Genomic DNA, 21,663 nt, shown 5'->3' on the forward strand with positions numbered 1-21,663 from the left:
AAACCAAAAACAACTGCTGATAAAATAATTTAAACAAGATTTTAGCTCCAGCATGTATATTTATGAATAATATTTAAATGTTATAAATGTTTAAATGCATGCATATACTGTTTATAAAATGACCTCTGATATTAATAGTTTTTTTAGTGAGTGCGCTTGTCGCATAGAATATTTCACCATTTTCTTAGTTTGCACAAAAATACTGACAGACTTTCTTGTAACATTCAGAAATATTTTGAAAATGGCTCCCTTTTTCTATCATATTTGTAGAGACAGGTGGAGGAGGGGCAGTACTGTGTTACACCGTGGTCCATGAAACTGGAGAAAACTCTCTTCACTCCAGTGCTTTTCCTGGAATCTCATTAAAAACGACTTTAAAGTGTAGGAATCATGTGACGGACAACTTTTACTCCGCTGAAACTAAACTTTTTAAGAGCTTGGTTACTGACTCCTGACGACTTATAATTTATGTTTCTCAGCTGAAATCAGCTATCAATACACTATGTGTTCTTCTAAAGATGGCAAAGTAAACATAGGAGCAAACAGAAGCATATTTACATAAAGCAGTTTTAAATAAAGCTCAGTTTGGTTGGTTCTTCCAGTTATGAGGCAAATACAATTCAAACATTCCCTTTCACTTGCTCTTGCTTCTGGTCAGCCATGTTTGAACAGGTAACTATTAAATAACATCACTTGGAACTAATTATAAGTTTTCTTACAGCATTTCCAATTGAACTTAGTTACTTCTGGAAAAAGCGAAGCAACGCTGCTCGACTGTAACTTAACCTTCATTGATGTGTCTATTCGTCTTCATGACAAAAGTAAAAAGATATTCTAATTTAGCTCCAGAACCTTGTATTGTAACTTAAAATATATATATAAAGGATAGACAGATACATAGGCATTCAAACAATTTTCTAACATCTGTTTTTTTAAACAAACAGACTAATTTAATCTATTTCCTGCTGATAGTTGGACACGGATTTTCTGTTGCTAAGCTATTTCACATGCAAAATCAACTAAAACAAACACTGTTGCTATACCACAGTCTATCAAGAAGATGTAGAAACTGTTTTATTATTGTTACAAGAGATGCCTAAAAAAATAGAAACTGTTGCCTATTAAGCTTAACTTGACTAGCTTTAACTGATCATCTTGGGTTTCCTGGAAAGGAAACCCTTTGGGGTTGAACAAACAGAAGCGCTATGGCAACACCTCCTGTTTTTCCACCGTGTTTTCTGAGTTTTGATGTCATTTCTTCAGATTAATGACAGTGCTAACAATGACAATCAAGCAGACTGCCAAATGAGGTTAAAAGTCACTGAAAATTGCTGGCACTGCAGAGGATATACTGACATGGAGACAATATATTTGTCCATTGTAAGAGTTTTCTTTTTTTATTTCCCAATCAGTCAGCTCAATAAAATAAGATTCTCTAAAATTCCCTAGAAGGAGTGATTAAGTTTATCCCATCAGCCAAAGTAAAAATAGTCACTGAATTTTATGTCCCAAAGATCTCTCTGACATTTTCCTTCCATAAATCTCTGGCAAATATACGTCACATAAATTGGGGTAATTGCCAGAAGCAGAGTACACAAGCTGATGCCGACGGCTTCTAGCTGAAATCCACAGTCTAACTTGAAAAATGTAATTTGTCACATAAAACAACAATTATACAACTGATCCTTAAGGAAGCCTTAAGATTTTTCTCTATGTAAATGTTGATGCTGCTTCATAAAATAATGTGAATTTTAGATGTGCATAGAATATAGTTAAAAGGTTAAAGAGAGATTTCAGCTGAAAGTCCAATAATCAGTGAGAGGCAGCATATTCTTAGTTTTGAACTTTTACTGTACATATCGACATCGGATTTATTAAATGAGCTCAATAAATGTCACCACCAATAGACATATTTTGCTTCCTAATGCAGGTGTTTGTATTACAAATAAGTTTAGTCTAAACAGAGACTCTGGGCTGGCTGGAGCGGTGATTTCTTTTGTGTGTTTTCTCTCTAAAATATATCTTTTATGTTAACAATCTGAACCAGCATCATAAATATACCGAAAGCTAGTTTTTGTTAATCTGGTGGTTCCCCAGTTTGTTGCTGCACTTTTGAGAAATTGATTCAGCAGGAAGTTAATTTCTTAAATGTTTTTTTTTTATTCACACTGTAATCCAAAATTTGTTTTTTTCTGTTCTGGTCAACTGTGATGCAATTAATAAATGCCAACAAATATGGGATCCATTTTATTAGCACATTTACAGTCACTGGCAGTCTTAGTAGTAAACTTTGACAAATAAATTCAAGTATCTCCTTCAACCTTTAATCCTCTGTGGCCAGAAATAGAAGAGAACTGGACTTCAACTAGATACACAATTTAATAATAGAAATGAGGCCATTGACGCAATCACTGTCTTTATGCTTGCACAGTGATGTACAAAGTCATCCAGCAAATGCTCTCATTCACAATCATTTACAGTCTAAATACTCAGCTCTTCTCATATGAGCTCTGTGCTCACATGAGGAAACCCAGAGCAATGCTGGCAAAATGTGTGATGATAAAGGTTATGAAGACACGGTGACATAAAAAATTTGAAGTGAAAAGAGGAAATGAAATAAACTGCTACTTTACACATAGTAATAAGACTATGACTTGTCAAATAATCCTACCAGACAGTGACAGAGAATACAGAGGAAGAAAATATTTTTGCTCTAAACATTTTATCAAGATGGGAAACAGCAGTGTTGCATCCCAATAATGCCAGTGTATTCCCAAGTAGGCTATCCAAGGTCACGGTTCCTCCTTCTTCCTGGCAGCACAAACACATAACTTTTACGATACGTTGTGTGCTAAACGCTTGTTTGTGATAAATCTATGCTGGTAGTTGATGTTGTATATGTCATCAACCAAGTTTAACTGAATAATCTGAGTACTTTCTTTACACAGCTATTTTGTTGTTTCAAAGGTGGAAACGTTAGGATCTATTAATCTTTAGAACCACCGATAGCTTAGGGAAGTGACTGTACAGTAATTCTCACAAAAGTTAACAACTGAAAAGTATTGCTATAATCTTGTCAGAAATTTCTACCCCTCTAAATCTATATTTTATTAAAAAATGTTCATTTTTTTTTTTTCATTTATGCCTCAGAGTAAGTAGGAATTTTTTTTAAATTTAAATTAGAACGAATGCTTTTCCTAGCTGTCAAAGAAGTCACAACTTGTCAAGTGCATCTTGAGGGCTGGAACTTTACTCGTTTGCTAAGACATTAGCTCAAATGAAACTTCTGGACTGCACACACAGAAGCTGTAACATTAGAGTTTTCAAAACAAAATGATTTGGTTTTTCATTGTTTTATTTTTTGTACTTTCCACACTTAATAGTAACATTAAATATATGAATGTAGCTCAGTATAATAATTGCAAGGAAAATTCTTGTTGGTAAAACTGCTTATTTGGTCAGGATTGCTCTTTGTGATCGTTTTTGGTGTCATTTTGACTCACTATCGACTAAAAAAAAAAAAAAAAAAAAAAACAATGCAGGTCATCTGTAATGGTTTTACTTTTCTGACGTCAAATAATTACAGTAATTATCATTTGAGGTCATACAAGTTATGTTTTTTTTAATCAGACTACTATGCATTGGCATCAAACTAGCTAGCTAGGTAACTAGCTTAGCATCTGAAGACTAGCCAGCTACATTTTCTACCTTCATCATGGAAAACATTGTGAAGATTTTCATCTGTGCAACGAGAAATATATAAAAAAATACTAGATAATTTTGTAAGTAAATCTAAAAATAAGGTTGGAATTTTAGAAGATAACCGCCAAGCTACATTTCAGCTCAGAGAATCGGAGAATGCCCATTTTCCTATTTTATTTTACTGACTTAGTCATCATTTTAATTTGACAAAGCCAGATTGTATATATTTGTAATGATTTACACAGACTTTGTGGAGCTTCAAGTGGGTCTACTCTATACAATGGACCACTTCTAGAAAGGGAAGATTAATTTTAAGAAAAGGCTCCAAATGTTTCCATAACTCCAATGATAACATCCTGAAAACCACTAACCTCCTACTCAAAACACCATCCTCATTATCAGAGGCACCCGCAATATTTACCACTGATCTTCTCAACTTGCTGCAGTATTGCTTGTAATCTTCATCATCTTAATTGAGATCACAATCATCAAACTCACTGGCGTGCAGCAGCACCTAATTTCAGCTTTAGTCATTCACAAAAACAATACAACTAAAACAATCTGAATCCCACACCACATAACCACAGCAGCTCTGTGACTCCTCACTGTATTTTTGTTTATAACTCTGCTTAACAAGCTTGTCAAATGGTGAGTAAAGGCTGCTTCAAATAAAATAAAGCTAAACCACAAAACTATTTAATACATAGCTTCTCTACCCATGGGCAAGCAAGCACAAAACACTATTCAAAGTCCTGCCATGAAAGAGAAATGGGTCACCACACTGTAAAAAACTCTGCTTTAAAATGTCCCAAGTTACAGTGCAGCGTCTGTGTGAATTATATATTTTAGGCTGTGGGTCTTGAAGCTCTTACTCAAAAGTTAAACCAGAAGGTCTTCTGTGGAGTGATTTGTAAAACCACATCACATGTAATTGTGTTTTTATCCCCACATTTCAGAGGTAGAACTTCAAATTTACAAAGCCAGAGCACATTGTAGCACCATCCAAATATCCTCCACTGGAATGGACTGCTCAGCAGTGACAAGGGATAATAATCAAGTCATTCATAAACTACAAAACATAACATAACCTTTGGGATTATTCCATATGAATCTGGGTCACTGATCACAAATATTTGGTTTATCCTGCCTGTCTAGGAGATTAACTGTCCTGGTGGGAAGTGTGAGAAACAATGTCTGGGACATATACACTATGTAGACTAATACATTCAAGAAGAGCAATGTGCAAATATGTCATAAACTAACAAAACCTTGTATGTTTACAGTGCAAAATAAGGGAGGAGCCCTGGTGTATTCAGAAATCTTGTGTGGTGTTCAAAAGCTTCTCTGATATTTAAGACATGCAGCAGAGCACAATATAGCATGTGTGTACTTCTCTTTTCTGCTGTAGAGGCCAGTACTTTCCACAGGAAATCCTCAGTCACAGAGGTGGAACCAACCCAAACAGAGGTGGAGGTTTACCGTCTCCTTAGCCCAACACCTTCAGACATCCATGGACACATACTAACTTTAGCATTATGGCTTTAAAAGATAGACACACTCACTAAGTATTTTGTGTGATTACACAGGGAATCCTTATGAATTGATACCCAGTTCTTAAAATAGGCAAAAGAAAGTTTTGTCGTATTTCATCCATGTTAAGGTCCTTTCAGTAATCTTGCAAGAAATATTTACAGTTTTACAAAAATCTACTGTTAATTATGTTAAGTCTGTATATGGCCACTGCTTGTTCGGCTTTTCCCCTCCTCATGTGCCATCTGAGCTGGAACACCTATGGTCCTCTTGGGGTGAAACCCAGCCTAGATTTTCTCTTGGTTTATTTCTGCCCTTATACAGTCAACATGAATCAGTTCCCATTTCTGGCTTCATGAGCTGCATCATTACATATTAAACCAGGCTTTTATTAAAATCTTCATATGGTATTTAAATTATATGTTTATGTACTGCATGGTAAAACTTTCATCTGTACTACAAGAGAACCAATTTCTATGTTTTACAAGCTGTTTTAATACAAAAAACAAAACAAATGTAAACACATTCTGCTGAATTAATTTCAGAGAAATATGCTTTGAAAAATGGGGGAAAGTCATGAATCAGACACAAATAAACATCCACACTTTATACAATGTAGAACTACAAGCTGGATAGTGCATCACCAACAAATTACCTTTAGATTCCATCTTTACTATTGTATCAATACAAAACAAAATGAGTAATGAACAAGTAAATAAATAAATCTTACCATTTCCTGTTAGTTAAAATTCAACAAAGCTCTTTGCATTCTAAGATTAAATCTAGGCCACAACATCATTATCCCATCATGTCATTTAGTAATTTAGTCAAGTTCCTAACCCTCTGAGAACTGCTGTACAAAAATATCACAACTATTACTAGCAAAGTTTGGAGTTTGTGCTTGAATGAGGTTCTGTTGCTGCAACTTGTGGATAAATCTGCCCTCCAGTTTGGTTGAAGAGGAATTTAAACATTGAGACAAGTTTTGGTTTTTGATTCCTACACGGCAGATTGTTGCATCCTCACAGTAGATTCACAGTTCATAAATAACCACTACCTAAATTTCATTCAAGTTTGTGGTTCCAACATGACAAAATGCTAAAATGTGGCTACACATTTCAATCAGTGTTTTATTTTATTATATCAAAACTATAAAATCTGTTAAAAAAAAAAAAGAAGAAGTTTTGCTTCACAAACTTTGACCAACTAGCACAAACCATAAATACAAGTATTCTCCCTCCTAAGGTCTGGGGCAAGAGTAAAAAACTCTTGGTAGAAAGGGTTCAGAAAAAAAAAAAAAACATTAAAGAAGGCAGACTAGAAAGCCTGCATGGCAACTATGTCAAATACACAGAAGCTGCTAATGCCTAAAGCCATCACAAACCCTTCAATGTCATCATTTGTTCTTTTTTGTGTTTTCATCCTCCAGGTCATTTGGTCACCAGTGTGCCAAAGACACATGGCTATATTTACACCACAGCTAAAAAAAAAAATGCCATGATAATAAACAAATCTTTGAAACACTTCCAGAGTAATTTGCATGGCTAACAACTTGACTCTCTTCACTGCACAAAAACGGTTTGATACATTCCTCTGCAAAAACTGCTGCACGCAGAAACATGTCAGCAAGGTCTTGATGTTTTTCTCATCAAAACTGCATTAGGGTGCATTTAACCACATTTCAGCAGACGGTGGTTAGTGATGGTGTGATAGTGCATTTTCTAATGACATAGAACAAGGAAGTAACAGGCATTTTAAAACATTGACAGAGAAAAATACAGATATGAAATAAACCAGTAAGTGCTTCAATACAGGAGAAAATATGAAGTATGTTCGAGCAGGACTATTAAAGGATTTAGAAGCCATGAAAAAACGGAACTGCCCAAATGAACATCAACAAAAGCATGATAATGCATGGAAGTCGAAACTTGTGAACCAAGTTCTAACCTGTGAGGATGGCTGTGATTGGCGGCGTGAAGTTTTCTGATGACCTCCTCACTGAAGTCAAAATGAACTCTTCCTCTGGCACAAGGTGAACGCCGGTACATTTCCCCGACACAAGCACACACTCATGCACACACTACCCTGCACATATCATCACATATGTAACCAAAAACATGTCAAACTAATCCTAAAGCATCCCAAACCACCCAATGTCACACTCTCACACACACAGTCCCAGTAGCGATAACTGCAAAGTAGAGTCGTGGATACACAACTCTGATGTCTGTGCTAAAAAAACTCATTGAGTCCAGTAATACGTGACTCAGGCATGCTCCGTGACATTCACACAACTGTTACCTATAAACCCTTTGTAAAAGAAAAGTTTCTCAGCAGATCATCCATTGGCCACCCTGTCCGTGGTGCTAAGCATGCAGCAAATAGGTGTCCGTACATCTTCTCCACACACTCGATCTCCTGTTACACACAACAATGTCAGCAGCAATCCACACGTCACATCACGGAACTCTTTCATCCCGTTTTACACTTGGTCACACTCCTCTCTCTCTCTCTCTCTCTCTCTGAGCTCTCTTTACGGACTCTTCTCGTCACAGACTTTACTTCCTCCCCATGCTGCGTGTGTGTGTATGCGTGTGTGTCTGTGTGTCTATGGGGAGCTCTGTTCCCTTCAGGCGACCCGGCAGAGTTTGGCAGGAAGCTTTAAATTGCGGAGTGGAGTTGCTGGAGAGGAGTCATAACTCATCCACTGCTGACAGCCTTTAATTAATCCTGTATCAATGCAGTACACACAGAAGAGCATGTCAAAACAGAACTGACCAAACTGTGGTGAGATAAGAGTTAATTTTCCCATAAAATTGCTTCTCACAGGATTAAAATAGTCTACTGAACAGTACATTGAGTACAAAATGGGATTGTTTCTTATGACGGAACATTATAGATAAAACATTTTTGGCAGTAATTTATGAATAATGACTTGAATTTTAAGGGATAGTTTATGATTTACTTTGTAAAATGTTGTTTAATGGCTTCTGATTATTTTTGTTTGCTTTGATAAAAAAAAGAAGTCAGGCTCCACCCAGTGTCTTATAAATCCATATCAGCGTCCAAATACGTTGTTTTGAGTACAGCTTGACAAATTGTTAGAATATCAACATTTAAATAAAAAGGTCCAACAAAGGCTTATCTGTTTGTTGGGAATCTGATATCTAGGTGTAAATACAGACAAATAAAAAGTATGATTTTTTTATTTATTTATTATTCTTAACTCTTCCCAAATACCTTAAGACACATTAAATATAAAATGCTACAACCAGCTTCTTAGTACCTACAGTAGCAACATCACAATTTGCAAACATTAATTGCTTAATTTACTAAATATATATATTTTACAATACAAATAAAAATTTCAAATTTATTTTGTTTTGTTCCAGGATTCAAACAGGGAGGTTGGTATTAACAACCAAGTCCACCTTAAATGTCATTCTGTGTGAAAACTAGGTGGCATCTGGTGTCATCTCAGGGGGCCGCAGTGCCTGTTCACATGAAAGGGTACGGAAACCAACAAGACCTCAGTTTATGAAAAGTACACCTGTGATAAATAGCAGTACATGACAAAATATGCTAATAAAATGTTTTATAATCACAGTTGAGCAAAGAGCCAAACTGACAAATCTCATTTGTGTCAGTTTTGATTGCAATATATAGAGCTCATAATTTCCAACATTAAAAAATTAAGAATGCAAAATAAATTATGTCTAAACCTTTACTTCATATTTCTTTTATTTTATTAGTATCATTGTGTTTGATGAAAATCTGGCATCATCTGCATACAATTTTAAAAACATGAAAAGCAGATCGTATAAAATATTAACCTGAACGCTGACTCACAGGCACCTGAATAATTGAGCAAGTGGAGAAACTGCTTCAAGATAATAAAAGTGAGGGAGAAAACTTTTTTTTTATTACCCTATTGTTTATTCAAACAGTTGTGACCACTGGGCTCAAAGCAATAGTTTAAATTTTGGAACCTTGATTCTATTTTTTTCTTTTATCTTTCAAACTAATATTAAAAACAAATGCTAAATTGTAATCTCATTCTAAATTGTATTGAGTTTCAGGATGCAGGCTCCTCAAGCTTAACCTTTCTGCAGCAGAATGTGCACGAGCAGGACTCATAAATTCATATTCTTACCTCAAATAAAATGTGACACTGGTTGAGTGAGAAAGTGTTTTACGTTTCACATCTTTCAAGAGGAGGTAATTAAGCTCCGTAGGAAAACCATCCTGAGTAACAACCCGAGGTGTTTCTCAAAACCAACAACACGACAGGACAAGCCAGCTGCCACATCACTTAACTAAGAATGACTCAGATGGATGACACATTAGACAGGCACTCAGACAACCACACAATGGGAGGAGTCCAATCGCAGAGACCGAAACCTGAATAGCCACTACGTACATGGCAGCTCAACCCGCTGCTTGTAAATGCACACTAGCAAGAAGATATGGTAGCCACAGGGCATCCTGCACACAATGTGGAAGAAAGAAAAGACACCTCCCATTAATGTCTGAAACAGAAACCCAAGGTAGAGAACATATAGAAAGTCTTTCACTTCACTTATTTATAATTTTTTGTGTTCTTATGCAGTATTTATGACAGCCCTGGAGGATAAAGACTTCCTGGAAGTTCAATAGTTTCTTTTTCTGCAATCATTGTGTGACTTTTTCTTTATCTAAAAACAGTTCTTGTGGTTGTGATGACCATTTGTAGCTAAACATTTTGTAAATAAATGTTTGAGTTAAATGCTTGTTAAGAAGCAATAATATTTTCTGTAACATTTAAGTTCTAGAATGTGTGTATGTGATCCTTTTGTTTGTGAAATGTTTGTTACCTTTTGGGTGTGTCCTTGTAGCAGCCATCTTGGAACCTACCAAAAAGGAGGCCCGCCTCAAACCCAGCTCTTTTATAGAAAGGCCCATGTTTGCTGGACTTTGATTGGCTGGGCAGTTAATTGAGAAGGTGGGGACAACAGTATATAAGGAGACTGTTGGCTGAGCCAAGGAGAGACTGAAAGCTAGAGAGACTGTAAGCTAAGAGACTGTTGGGAAAGATGTCATTTTGTCTTGTCCGTGAGCTATGCTGTGCTGAAGGAGGCCTAATAAACCACCTTTGTTTATGCTACAGCCAGCTTTGAGGAGTTTTTCTTCCACACCACACCTCTCAGTGTAACAATGCTGCACTTTTGAATATTCTATGTTAACAAGGCTTGATCTAAAAAATATCAGACATTTCACCATTTTTGACTTTTCAGATTAATTATTACCATTTCTGACATGTGAATGTTTTAATATGGTTTCTATGCATTATGGAGACATAATTTAAAACTACTTAAATATTGTTGTTCAATTAAATCATTAATTATTATCTCAAAATATTTTATCAAAACCTATTTCCATTTATTATAGTTCCAGTTCCCTTTATGAGGCATTTTATTCTCATGGAAAGACAGATTATAATCCCTGATATGACTAAAATTATAAATCACCCCTAAACAATATTGACCAAATACATCCCAAAATATATCTAAATAATTAAAATAAATAAATGAAATGTCAAACAATCTGTATATATAAACTGCAATATGCAGACTTTTTATTTTTGATTGAGGAAATATTTAATTTGGCCATAACAAACTTTACATCATAAAATTAATCACTGATAAATGTAGCATAGTTACATTTGTGATATCAATAGAAGTGTTAAGTTTTTTGCAAACAATCAGAAAACAAATATAAAGACAGCAAAAGCAAACCCAAAGCTCTGTATGAGCGAGAAGGGTAACAGGAGGTTTCTGCTGTTAAATGTTCAGCTATATATATATATATAGCTGAACATTTAAATCAACCACCTCTGTCATAACATGGAGGCCAAATAAACCTGCAGTGTTATGCAACTTGAATCTGTTTAGTTTCAGTCGTTCACCTGATAGTATAAACATCATGCCGAGGCAGTTGTCACGCTCTATACACAAACCTCTGGCAACATAACAAAACTACTTCAGATACCACTTCTAATTTTAGTCAGTGATTCAGTATCTGTTGGGTTAGATGTTGTTAACATACTTTTCACTGTTGGGCGGAGAACTCGTGAAAGTATGCTCACACCATGAGAACTTTCACAACAGAAATCTCCAAAGCCCTCCCTCAAAGATATGAAAACATTTCTGCAAGTCCTTTTCATAACCACTAGATGGCACAATTTCATTCTACAAATAAACTTGGCAGTAGCCAGGGTTCTGTGAACAGCAATGGCCACAAGATGACAGTGTTGTATCAGTGTATTTTCCAGAATTTGTCATACTGAGACCTGCAATTCACGTTTACAAGAAGTGACATGAAATATGCTGCACATAATGTAAGCACAGGTCTGTTCTTTGTTGTTTTTGCTGGTTTAAAATGGCAGTGATAACACTGGTGAGAGGTTATGTAGAAAGTGATCGGAAGCTGACGCCTCGCATGCCTACATAATAACTAGCAATTAGAAGGACGGTGTGCTCTGCAGACCGAGCTATTACACTGCAGCTTTTCTCAATACGGAAATCTACAAGCCTATCATTAGACCTCGGCAATCTATAGATTGAAAGATGTTGCCACAATTAACCCTTTTAAATTTAACTGGCATCCAAAATTTAATGGGTTGTAAGAAATGCATTCAGTCAATGCAAACACCATCTAAACTTGCATACCTCACCATTATTTTAATTTAGAACTTTGATGGTGTTTCATTGTGAACATTGAATAATGAAATGTTTGCATGTATATTGTCAACCTGCTGACCTCAGCTGTTACCGTAACACAAATAAATAATCCTTGTCTTAACAAAACAGGACGGACAGCAGCAAACGGGACCACAGCTGCTTGTGACTCAAGCAGACAGGCGCAGTATCACCTCTCATGTCAACACTTTCCTCACACACACAAACACAGACACACACAATCATATTAAATCAAGATCAAACAGTGAGCAGTTTTCCTGAAAGCAGTTTAAATATAAACTTTATAAAGGAAGGCAGAGGGCTCCAGTTCATAAGGGCAGACTGACAAAAAGATAAGTTTATCAAAAACAACAGAAGATGACAGGAATGGCAAAAATATTTTTGCTGATGGGGGAGAAATAGATCAATATGACAATCAAATCATCCAACTTCTATGTAAGTTCGTTATTTGACTCCCAGATAGAAGACCGATTCTGTAGCATAGACCTTTATCTATTTTAACATTAATCTCTAATCAATCGTCTTAAGGTGTTGTCACATACTGTAAATAGGCAAGTACTTGCTTCAGCAAGGTCAAAATGTCAAAAAAGCTATAAAAAATGAAAAAGCTCTTCTTCTACATTCAGACATTTAGCAAAGAAAGACCAATTGCTATTTCAGTTTATTTTACAAAAATTAGGATTTTACCCCATTTTTCATTAGATCTAGGGGGTTTCAGAGGCATAAGTAGTTGTTCACAGACTTAATTTTTTATTAATCTCTGTTTATCCAAACAATAAAATCTGAAAGTCTGGACACTCTGGTAAGATTTAGAGCATTTTGAAAAGAGGCAAACACTAGCACCTCCTGAAATAATTGTGCAGGGCCCCTCCATTCCTTCTCAAACTCCAGTCATCGAGGGCGGAGTCCTGTAACTTCTGAATGTTTTCCAGCTCCAACATGAATGAATAAAATTATTTAATTACCTCCTTGGCACCACAGAGTCCTATGAATGACTTTATTATGTTAAACAGATGTCATTCAGGTGTCACGTTTAAAAGTTGCAGGGCACCAGACATTAACAACTGGAGTTTGACACGTATGCTATGGAGGACACTGTTAAGAATATGAAAACAAATATTATTTACACCAGAAAAATGAGACTAACGAGTTAATACATCACCATGTGTGCTATGAAATGAGGAAGAAGAATGTATTTTGAACACTATGTTAGATCATTATTAGACAACAATGCAAATGGCACAAAGTAAACAGGTTGATGATCAACCAGAGAGATAATAACTGGTTCATCAGCTGCTTTGGCTGATGAACAATCAGCAGTCTTGTCAGAACCATGTGCAGTCCGAGTGTGAAACATTCAGATCCTAAACAAACTGAGATTTCTAGCAACAAAAGCATGTCACACAAGCACCATCATTATTTCATTCATCCTCAAGGTAAATACTGCTAACCAACCTTGAAACAAGGTGGCCTGGTTCAGCGCATGATTAATTTCTTTTAATAAACAAAATAGTTTGGAAAGGATTAAAGGCTGGCAGTTCAGGATGACTAGCTTCTTAGAGTGTATGTTCATTTATTGTCCTTGTATTAATCCTAATATTAATCCCCCCTGATGGACTTACGACCTCTTCCACTTCACAGCATGTGATTGGTCTTTGAATTATTGCTGGGTAAGCTAAAATTTCACAAGCCCCTCTGAGTTTATATTTATGCCAATAAACATATGCAAACTTGGGGATCCCTCAGACTCATTATTTTCCTGGCACACTTCAATGACTTACAATGAGATTGTAATTCACAGGAGAATGACACCTGAAGAACATACTTACATCTGTTTGCATGAGTGGAGGCGAATCGAGGGAGGACTCAATTTTTCTCTCAAGTGCCTTTAATTCCATGTTGGATGTACAAAAAAAATTGTGTGTGGATCCATTCAAAAATATTCATTTCCAATACTCTTACTTCTGGATTTGTTTGTGCAAACAATGTTTTTCCATAGTGCTCAGAAGATTCAGGCATTCTTTGTGCATGTGGCTTCAGATCATTAAGACTTTTAAACTTCAGAAATGACAGAAGCCATACCATTATGGCAACTTAATAGCATTAGGATTTTTGCATTTGTTGCTCCTTGAAATGAAGGAGCACTGAACAGAACAAAACAGAACTTATTTAGTCATTTTAGATATTTGATGCAGAGAGCATTCATGGAACTGAAGATGGAGAATGTCTAAACTTTTAAAATATCCAATACAATAGAGTGTCATAAGGTGGTGTGGTTGGTGGTGAGGAGAGACGCTGAGACCCAGGTTATTGTGATGATGATGAATGATTTAATGGTGAAGATGCTCAAACAGTCCAAGAACAGGCAGCACGGCAGGAAACAAGCACGCAGCTAAATGCCGGTAGCAACTGGTAAGGACTAAACTGGAGCACGCACAAACCAGGACTTGGCAGTTCTACTGAAGAGTACAGAATAACGACTTGCGTAAGACAGCAATAGACAACCCACTAGACATACGTTTGACGTTATACAAGGACCCGACGAGGAACACAGACAACAGGTGAGACTAAATACACTGGGAGGGTAATCACAGGAACGAGACACAGCTGGGATCAATCAACGGGGAGGACAGGACAGAAACTCACAGGGAAACAGGACTAAACAGAAAATGTCAAAAAATAAACACACAGAAACACGGATCGTAACATAGAGATGTTAATGTGACTCAAGTGACAACGATTTCCAAAATGCATCTGACTGTGTGGTAGAGCATCAGAGGGTTTGCAGAAACTGCTTAAAAACCTACCACTCAATAAGAAGTGTCCTTCATATATGTGGATTTATGCAGAGTGACTGTTCAGTTGTGTAGTACTTTAATACAGATACTCTCTTTCATGGTTCTCAAAATTACCTGGTTTGACTGTCGTGTTTTTTTTTTGTTTTTTTCCTTCTACATCACGGTTGAAGCAATTGCAGTTTCCCCAGAAACCTCACCTGGACGTGTGAGCAGAGAGAAATGAAAAAAAACCCCAAAGATCAGAGAGCTTTGGCTTCAGCAAGAGCTTCACTCTCACACGCTCATTAATCCATTGACATATCTGTGAAAGCTTCCAGCCGCTCTGGACAGAAGCAATGCAGCAGACGTGATTGAGGAGCAGATTACGACCTCTTCCAGGTTGCATTGCTGACAGACCCGATCATCAGATAAAGGGGGGAATTTAAAATGCAATAACATTTGTCCTGCCGTCTTAACCACAGTACAGCTTCCCCTTCCTATTTTTATCTCTTTCACCATAAAACTAATTCTCCCAGATGAAAAGAGGGCACTGCAGTCATTCCCCGCTGTGATTAACCTAATCCCTTTACAGAGTTGGGCTTCTCTGGTTGGCTGCAATATTAAGTACTTGACGTCAGCTGCACTCAGGTTATGATAACCTGGGGGCGAACTCAGAATTGGGAATCATAAGCAAAGCCCAACACCTCACCATCATCTACAGCCAGCAACCGTCTTAAATAGAGAGGCATTGCAGCTTGAAAACAAGGCATTACATACAAGTAAGTAAATAACAATTGAAAACTTTAAGTGTCTTTTAGAAGAGTAAAGAAAAGTAAGTGTTTATCTTGTTGAAATGTTAGATCCAATATTCACTGAAAAATTAAACTAATTTTATTGCGATCCAAAGATTAGCTTCTGGGATACGACTGGCAAAATAAATAAGTAAATAAATCTTAATATAGAGTGTCAGTCTACTGAAAAGTGCTGTACACTTGAATACTTGGTTGGGAATCCTTTTCATGTGTATTTGAAAGCAATGTTGCCTTGCAGCAAGAAGGTCCTGGGTTTGAATCCCAACCTGGGGTCTTTCTGCATGAAGTTCAGGAAAATATCTTTTTTTTTTTTTCAGATCCAGTTCTATCCATTTCTTAAGTCTGTCAAATGTAAATGTCTAAAATTAACACATTCCTTTCTCAGAGGTTGGTTTTAAATATTGTACATATTTCTTTCAAACAGAAACTGACAGTAAAGGTCAATATGTCCATCTTTGGTCGTCAGTTCAGATGCATGAAAATCCAACCACATGGAACATGCTATTCTGAAAAGCAGGATCTGCTATCAAAATCAATCTGCTCCTAATGTTGTAACAGGCGACACACTGAACGTCAGACCCGCCAGCTAATTCCAAAAGCTAAAATGGATTACATGTTGTCGTGCTTTACCTCTGGTGAATCAAACATGGTAAACTAGTTTTGAATCCATAGTTCATACAACCGCTTGAATTTGAAGATGTTTTTTGGATATATCAGCATTTCTTGCTAATGAAATGCTGAGATGAAACGTTCTCCAGATCAGTAAAGTATAGAAGCGACAGAGATGTGCCTTTAAGGCTTTGTGTTGTTTACCCACTGGCTGGTGAATAAAATGCTGCAGCAGGCAGACTTTCCTCAGTCACAGCATATATTCTCTCTCTTTTTTTTAACACTCTTGTTTTCCTTCCTGCCACGTTGTTCACCGGAGGAAAAACAAGCTTCCAGATTTAAAAAGATAATTATCAGGTAAAAAAAAAAAAACCTCAGACTTGTTGTTGTAGGATCCTATTACAGTTGTCTAAATATTTTTTTTTTCTTTTTTTTTTTACCAATGTGCTATTCCCACAACAGAATTAATATTTTTGTCAACTTGGAGGCTTGTTAAATTACCTTTTCTTGTTACTAGAAAAGGTATTATTATTAATTTAATAAAAATAACTACTGAATGAGCTTATGGTATAGATGTTGTGAAGGTTTGAACAACCAGAACGGTGAGATTTTACAAGTAAAATCTGCAAAATGCCACATATGATTTTAATGAGTCAACCTTTCTCTGATAATTGTAAATAAAATAAACGAATTTTCTGAGCTCCTAATCAGTAATTAGATTCACTTTTGTGTAATTTTATTGTTTGTGAAAGCCCCAGAGGTTTGGAAGAGAACATTAGTGAATGAAGTTTTCCACAAAACCATAATGAGTTTTTTTTGTTGTTGTTTTTTGTTTTTTGCTTGCAAAGATTTTGAAAAAGAAAACAAAAACAGAAAGTAAAGTCACACAGCACTGCTTTAATTGAAGAACACAAAGCATCTTTTTTTTCCTTTTTGTTTCTACAAATGTTTGCGTCATTTTTCCTGGAACTGTTTTCAAGGACAGGTGTTTATTGTGGTGAAAACATTAAAGACTAAGGACAAGAAGGATGGCTTGTGTTTAAAGTCAGGGGACGCCATCCTGAGCGGAAAACAGAGAATCGGGTAAAAAGATTTACATTTGTCAACTTTCCTCGCTCCGATTCTTTTCTCTCTGTTCCAAAAAGTGATGCTGCTTTCATCATCTTCATCTCTGGCTGCCAGGCCATAACATCTGTGGGAGAATTAAACTGCTAAGTGGCTGCTGTTTCAAACAGTGATTCAGTTTAAGTTCACAGATCAAGGGGTAACAAATGAGGTAATGTTCTCCAAAGGTATGCTGGCAGAACTGTAGCCTATTCAGCTGTTATGGACATGTGTTGGAGCTTTTCTTTTCGGCTTTCAACAATAACCAAGTTGTGTAGAGCTATAAATATTATTGCTTTAGGCTAGATTTAGATTAATTGCTGAATGAGCTTATAAGAAGTTACAAAATTAGACTGAATGTCTTTGAACTCCAAGTAAAGCATGACTTTGCCTTGTAGTACTGATTTTTCAAGCAGATGAGTAGGGTTTTTTTTTACATTCCTTTTAAGAGGTATAAACATATAAAAAAAAGAGAAAAGTATAGTAATTATTGAAGTGTTATGGCTGGAAATATCTGTGCCACTAATAACAGCAGGAAAGAGAGCTAGTCAGCAGAAAGGTTTATGACTGTCAGTGAACATAAAAGGGGCAGTTTTCTCAACACAGATTTCTGCCTCGACAATGAGGTGATGTTTCTGCAGCTGTAAGGCTTATCAGCAGCTTCTAATGGTGATTTACAAACTGTGAACAGCTAAGCCTCAGCCTAAAGACTACATCTCATGAGCATTACTCAACAGTCCAACTTGGTCCAGTTATAAGCCTCCTGCGATTGGAACAGAGCTATGTGTACAGTTCTCCCAAACATGCCAAATATGCACATATTTGCAAAAGATGCACTGAGAAATCAGCTGGGGACTGGATCTGAAACTCAAAAAAATCTGATCTTTTTTTTCCATGAATGACCGCATAACAATGGTGGTAATTATTAGTGAAGAAGACCAAAAGCTAGCTATTTTTAGTATCAGTTAGGTGCACTAGCGGAACAAGTTAGCGTCGGGCCGGGGGGCGGGGCCAATTACCAGGCCCCTAACCAATGACCGGGGCCCTTACGTGGAAACTGTTGAGCGGGGGGAGGGGGGGGTAATATATTTAACATTAAATACACCCTTCTCAACAGGCGAGGGCGCACTTTCTCTGTCTATAATCACATATTTCAATGACTTGAAACCATTCCTCCCTCCCTGGCACCTCCAGGCCCCGGCCCCCCATCCGGCCTGGTTTGGGTGGCAGCAGCCCCCCCAGCACCCCCTATAGCTCCGCGCCTGGTTAGGTGTTTGAAAGGTTGCACAAAGGTAGAGACATGGTATTCAGATGGAGAGAGAGAAGAAAAAAGGCAATACTTCCAGCAGATAACATGAAGGCTCAATGGAGCAGCAGCAAAGTTGCTCTGTTGTCAACATATGCCTTGTCTTGGAACTTGCTGTATTTGGGAGCATTTTGAAAATGTCAGAGCTAAGGTTATGTTTATTTTATATTTATTCAACCTTTCCTTAACCGAGAAGTTAAGTAAAAGGTTGAGATTAACGATGTCTTTTCCAAGTGAGATCTGGCAGGAGAGTGGAACTAAACGGTTACAACATATTACAAATTAGTAACATCCACAAAGACCATTTTAAAAAAGTGACAACCACAGTTTGTAAAATGTTGCACTGAACAGAATTAAAAACACTGACAATTTAAAGAAGTCAACTTTGAGCTCACCCAGGGAGATCAAGCTGTCAAGCAGAGAAACATTTTGCTCTCGCATGTGGTGAGATTTCGACCCTGCTTCTAATAGAAATAATGACGCAGCTCACAGCAGCAAGAAAATATTATACTTCTTAAATAAGAAATGACTTTAGGCAAAGCAAAAAAGACATTATGATCACATAAACCTTTAAACTTTGCTCATATGGAGAACTCAGTATGTCAAACACTAAAGAGCATTGGATAAAAAGAAAGGGAAAGGTTTAATGTAATTTTAAAATGGACTAATGGCTAATTAAAAATCATGTTCTAGGCATTAATCTGCTCTGCAAGAGCAGCACTGCTGGCCATCTTCAATCTCACTCTTGAATTATTAATCAATAATCAAGCAAACAGTTCATTACTGAGATTCTTCTTTTCAATCTTGATTTAAAGGAGCTTGGCTCAACTGGGGGTTGCTCGGTAACGGCGCAGTGCTCATCAAATGTGCCTTAAGAATCGAGAGGATTTTGAAGCAGCTCACTTTCCAGACACTGAAAAACATTAACTTTTCCAAAAACATCCAAAATGTGAATTCTGCTCAATGTTTTTGTCCATCTTTAAGTTGGACAAAAACAATTTTAGTCAGCTTAATCTGGGTTCCTTTCCAAACCCAGTAAAGTCACAGTAAGACTCAAATAAGTCCAGCATAATCCTGCAGCTGACAGTTTGTGACAGATGGAATCATGTCTTATTTAGAAGGCTAAATGCTGCATACACAAGTTTCATACTGTCAAAATGTTACTGAGAAGATGCATGCACTGTTGCGATAAAGCATGAAATAAAGAAGATGGGCTGCTTCTTCTGGGTTGGGGAAGAGTCTTTGCTTTAGAGTTCATATCCGATGGTACCCTGATCATGGGTATGTTAGGATGGAGCTGTGACTGCATGACTTAATACAAGTGGCTGAAATGAAATGAGCCACATATGGAAGAAATGTCATATATGGCTCTATAGAGCTGTTACCACCCATTTCAGATAAGCAGAAGGTGATGGATGGATAGGTGGCTGGATGGATGGACAAATTAATGGATAGATTGACCAATGGACAGATGGAACATGTGTTTTAAGAAAAAATAGATCAAAAGTGTTCTGATTGAAGTAAGCTATGTTAAAAAAAGCCAAAAATGCAGTTCATTTAAAAGCTGATATGATATGACCTTAAGTTCCAGCCTGGGTGATTTCATCATCAACTCAGTCACACCGGAGGTCAGAAAACAATTAATCTCTCGCTTAATCCTGTCATCAAATATCAAGCCTGAGACATATTTAATTTTATCCTTGTAATCTCACTGTGAAGAGTCCCAGGGCTGTTTTTGTAAATGTAATGCAAAAAAAAAATAAAAATAAATAAAAAACACACGATAGTAGCTCAAATATCCAACCAGCCAATAAGAAAACACTCCTACAACACATCAGGTCATAAACTTCAAAACAGAATAAGAGAAAAAAGTGGGTTACGATGAAAGCAATCCTCATTCTGTCACCGAAAACCTCAATGTTTAAAGCTTTCCCAGCATATCCTTTCATTCTCACAATAACTGGACAGGCACAAAAACAAAAATAGAAAATAAAAATAGGAGACTGTAAATGTTAATCAGATTGTTGTTGATGTGTCAGTTTTCTTTAAGCATTCATTTCCAAGCTCAGCCCGTCTCCATCCTGATTTGTTTCACACTGTTGTTTCTTTTTGGTCTCGGTATTAACTCAAACCCCCTGGAACACGTCCCAGTCACATTTCACGGATGCTCAATATCCCAAAATCCAATCTAAGCCCAGATTTTCATGGAGGATCAACAACAGCTAAACAAGCAAGACTTTTTTGGGAGTTCATTACTGGTGTGTCTTTTTGACAAAGAAAGTATTTGTTTTGCCCAAATTCTTTTGTATCATCTCTTTTATAGCACTATTTGTCAAAATTACTCAGTCTGCTGTGTTTTGCAAGCTTAAGGATCCTGTACAAGAGTGCAGTTACACAACAACAACAGGACACTATTTTATTTAGACAGATCACCAGCAACAATGGCAACGCACATTGGTAAACAAAAACCCCACATATAAAACCAGACCATGTGCTAAAAATGTTACTGGCTAATGTGCAGATTAACTATATTTATCAAGCTTTCACCAAGCACAAATATCCTGCAAGCTGAATGCTGTGAGTCGTTTCGTTTCTCTGGTCCATACAGAGTGCCTCCATACGACAACGTGTGAAACTGCCTGGCAACCATTGGGTTCAAAACCACTTGACTTGATGCTTTGTGTGGTCGGCCATTGTTGAATTTGAACTCAGTTGCTTTTCACTGCATTCGGTGCACTGTGGGTTACTCAGGTAATTATTCTTTTATACAATTTCACTCAACAGGAAAGAGTCTTTTTCTGGTTTAAAAGGCTGCCTTTTTTTCACCTTAAACTGAAGCAGTTTTTTAAACCACAAAGCCCAGAAAAATAGATTTATCAAACAGGTAGGCACCCTTTCATTAATATCAGTAGCTAACTATTAACCATAATCCTAAAAAAAAATTACCCAGACTGACATTACAGAGGTTTGTCAATTCCCTGTGGGTAGAATACTAACTAAATAAAAGGTCTGCTACATATTTTTCAATCATAACAAACTAGAATAAATACCTGAGCTACACTGACCTTTTGTTCAGTATAAATAAG

Source organism: Poecilia formosa, unplaced genomic scaffold, assembly GCF_000485575.1.
Source record: "Poecilia formosa unplaced genomic scaffold, Poecilia_formosa-5.1.2 Scaffold38, whole genome shotgun sequence".
Lineage (NCBI taxonomy): Eukaryota > Metazoa > Chordata > Actinopteri > Cyprinodontiformes > Poeciliidae > Poecilia > Poecilia formosa.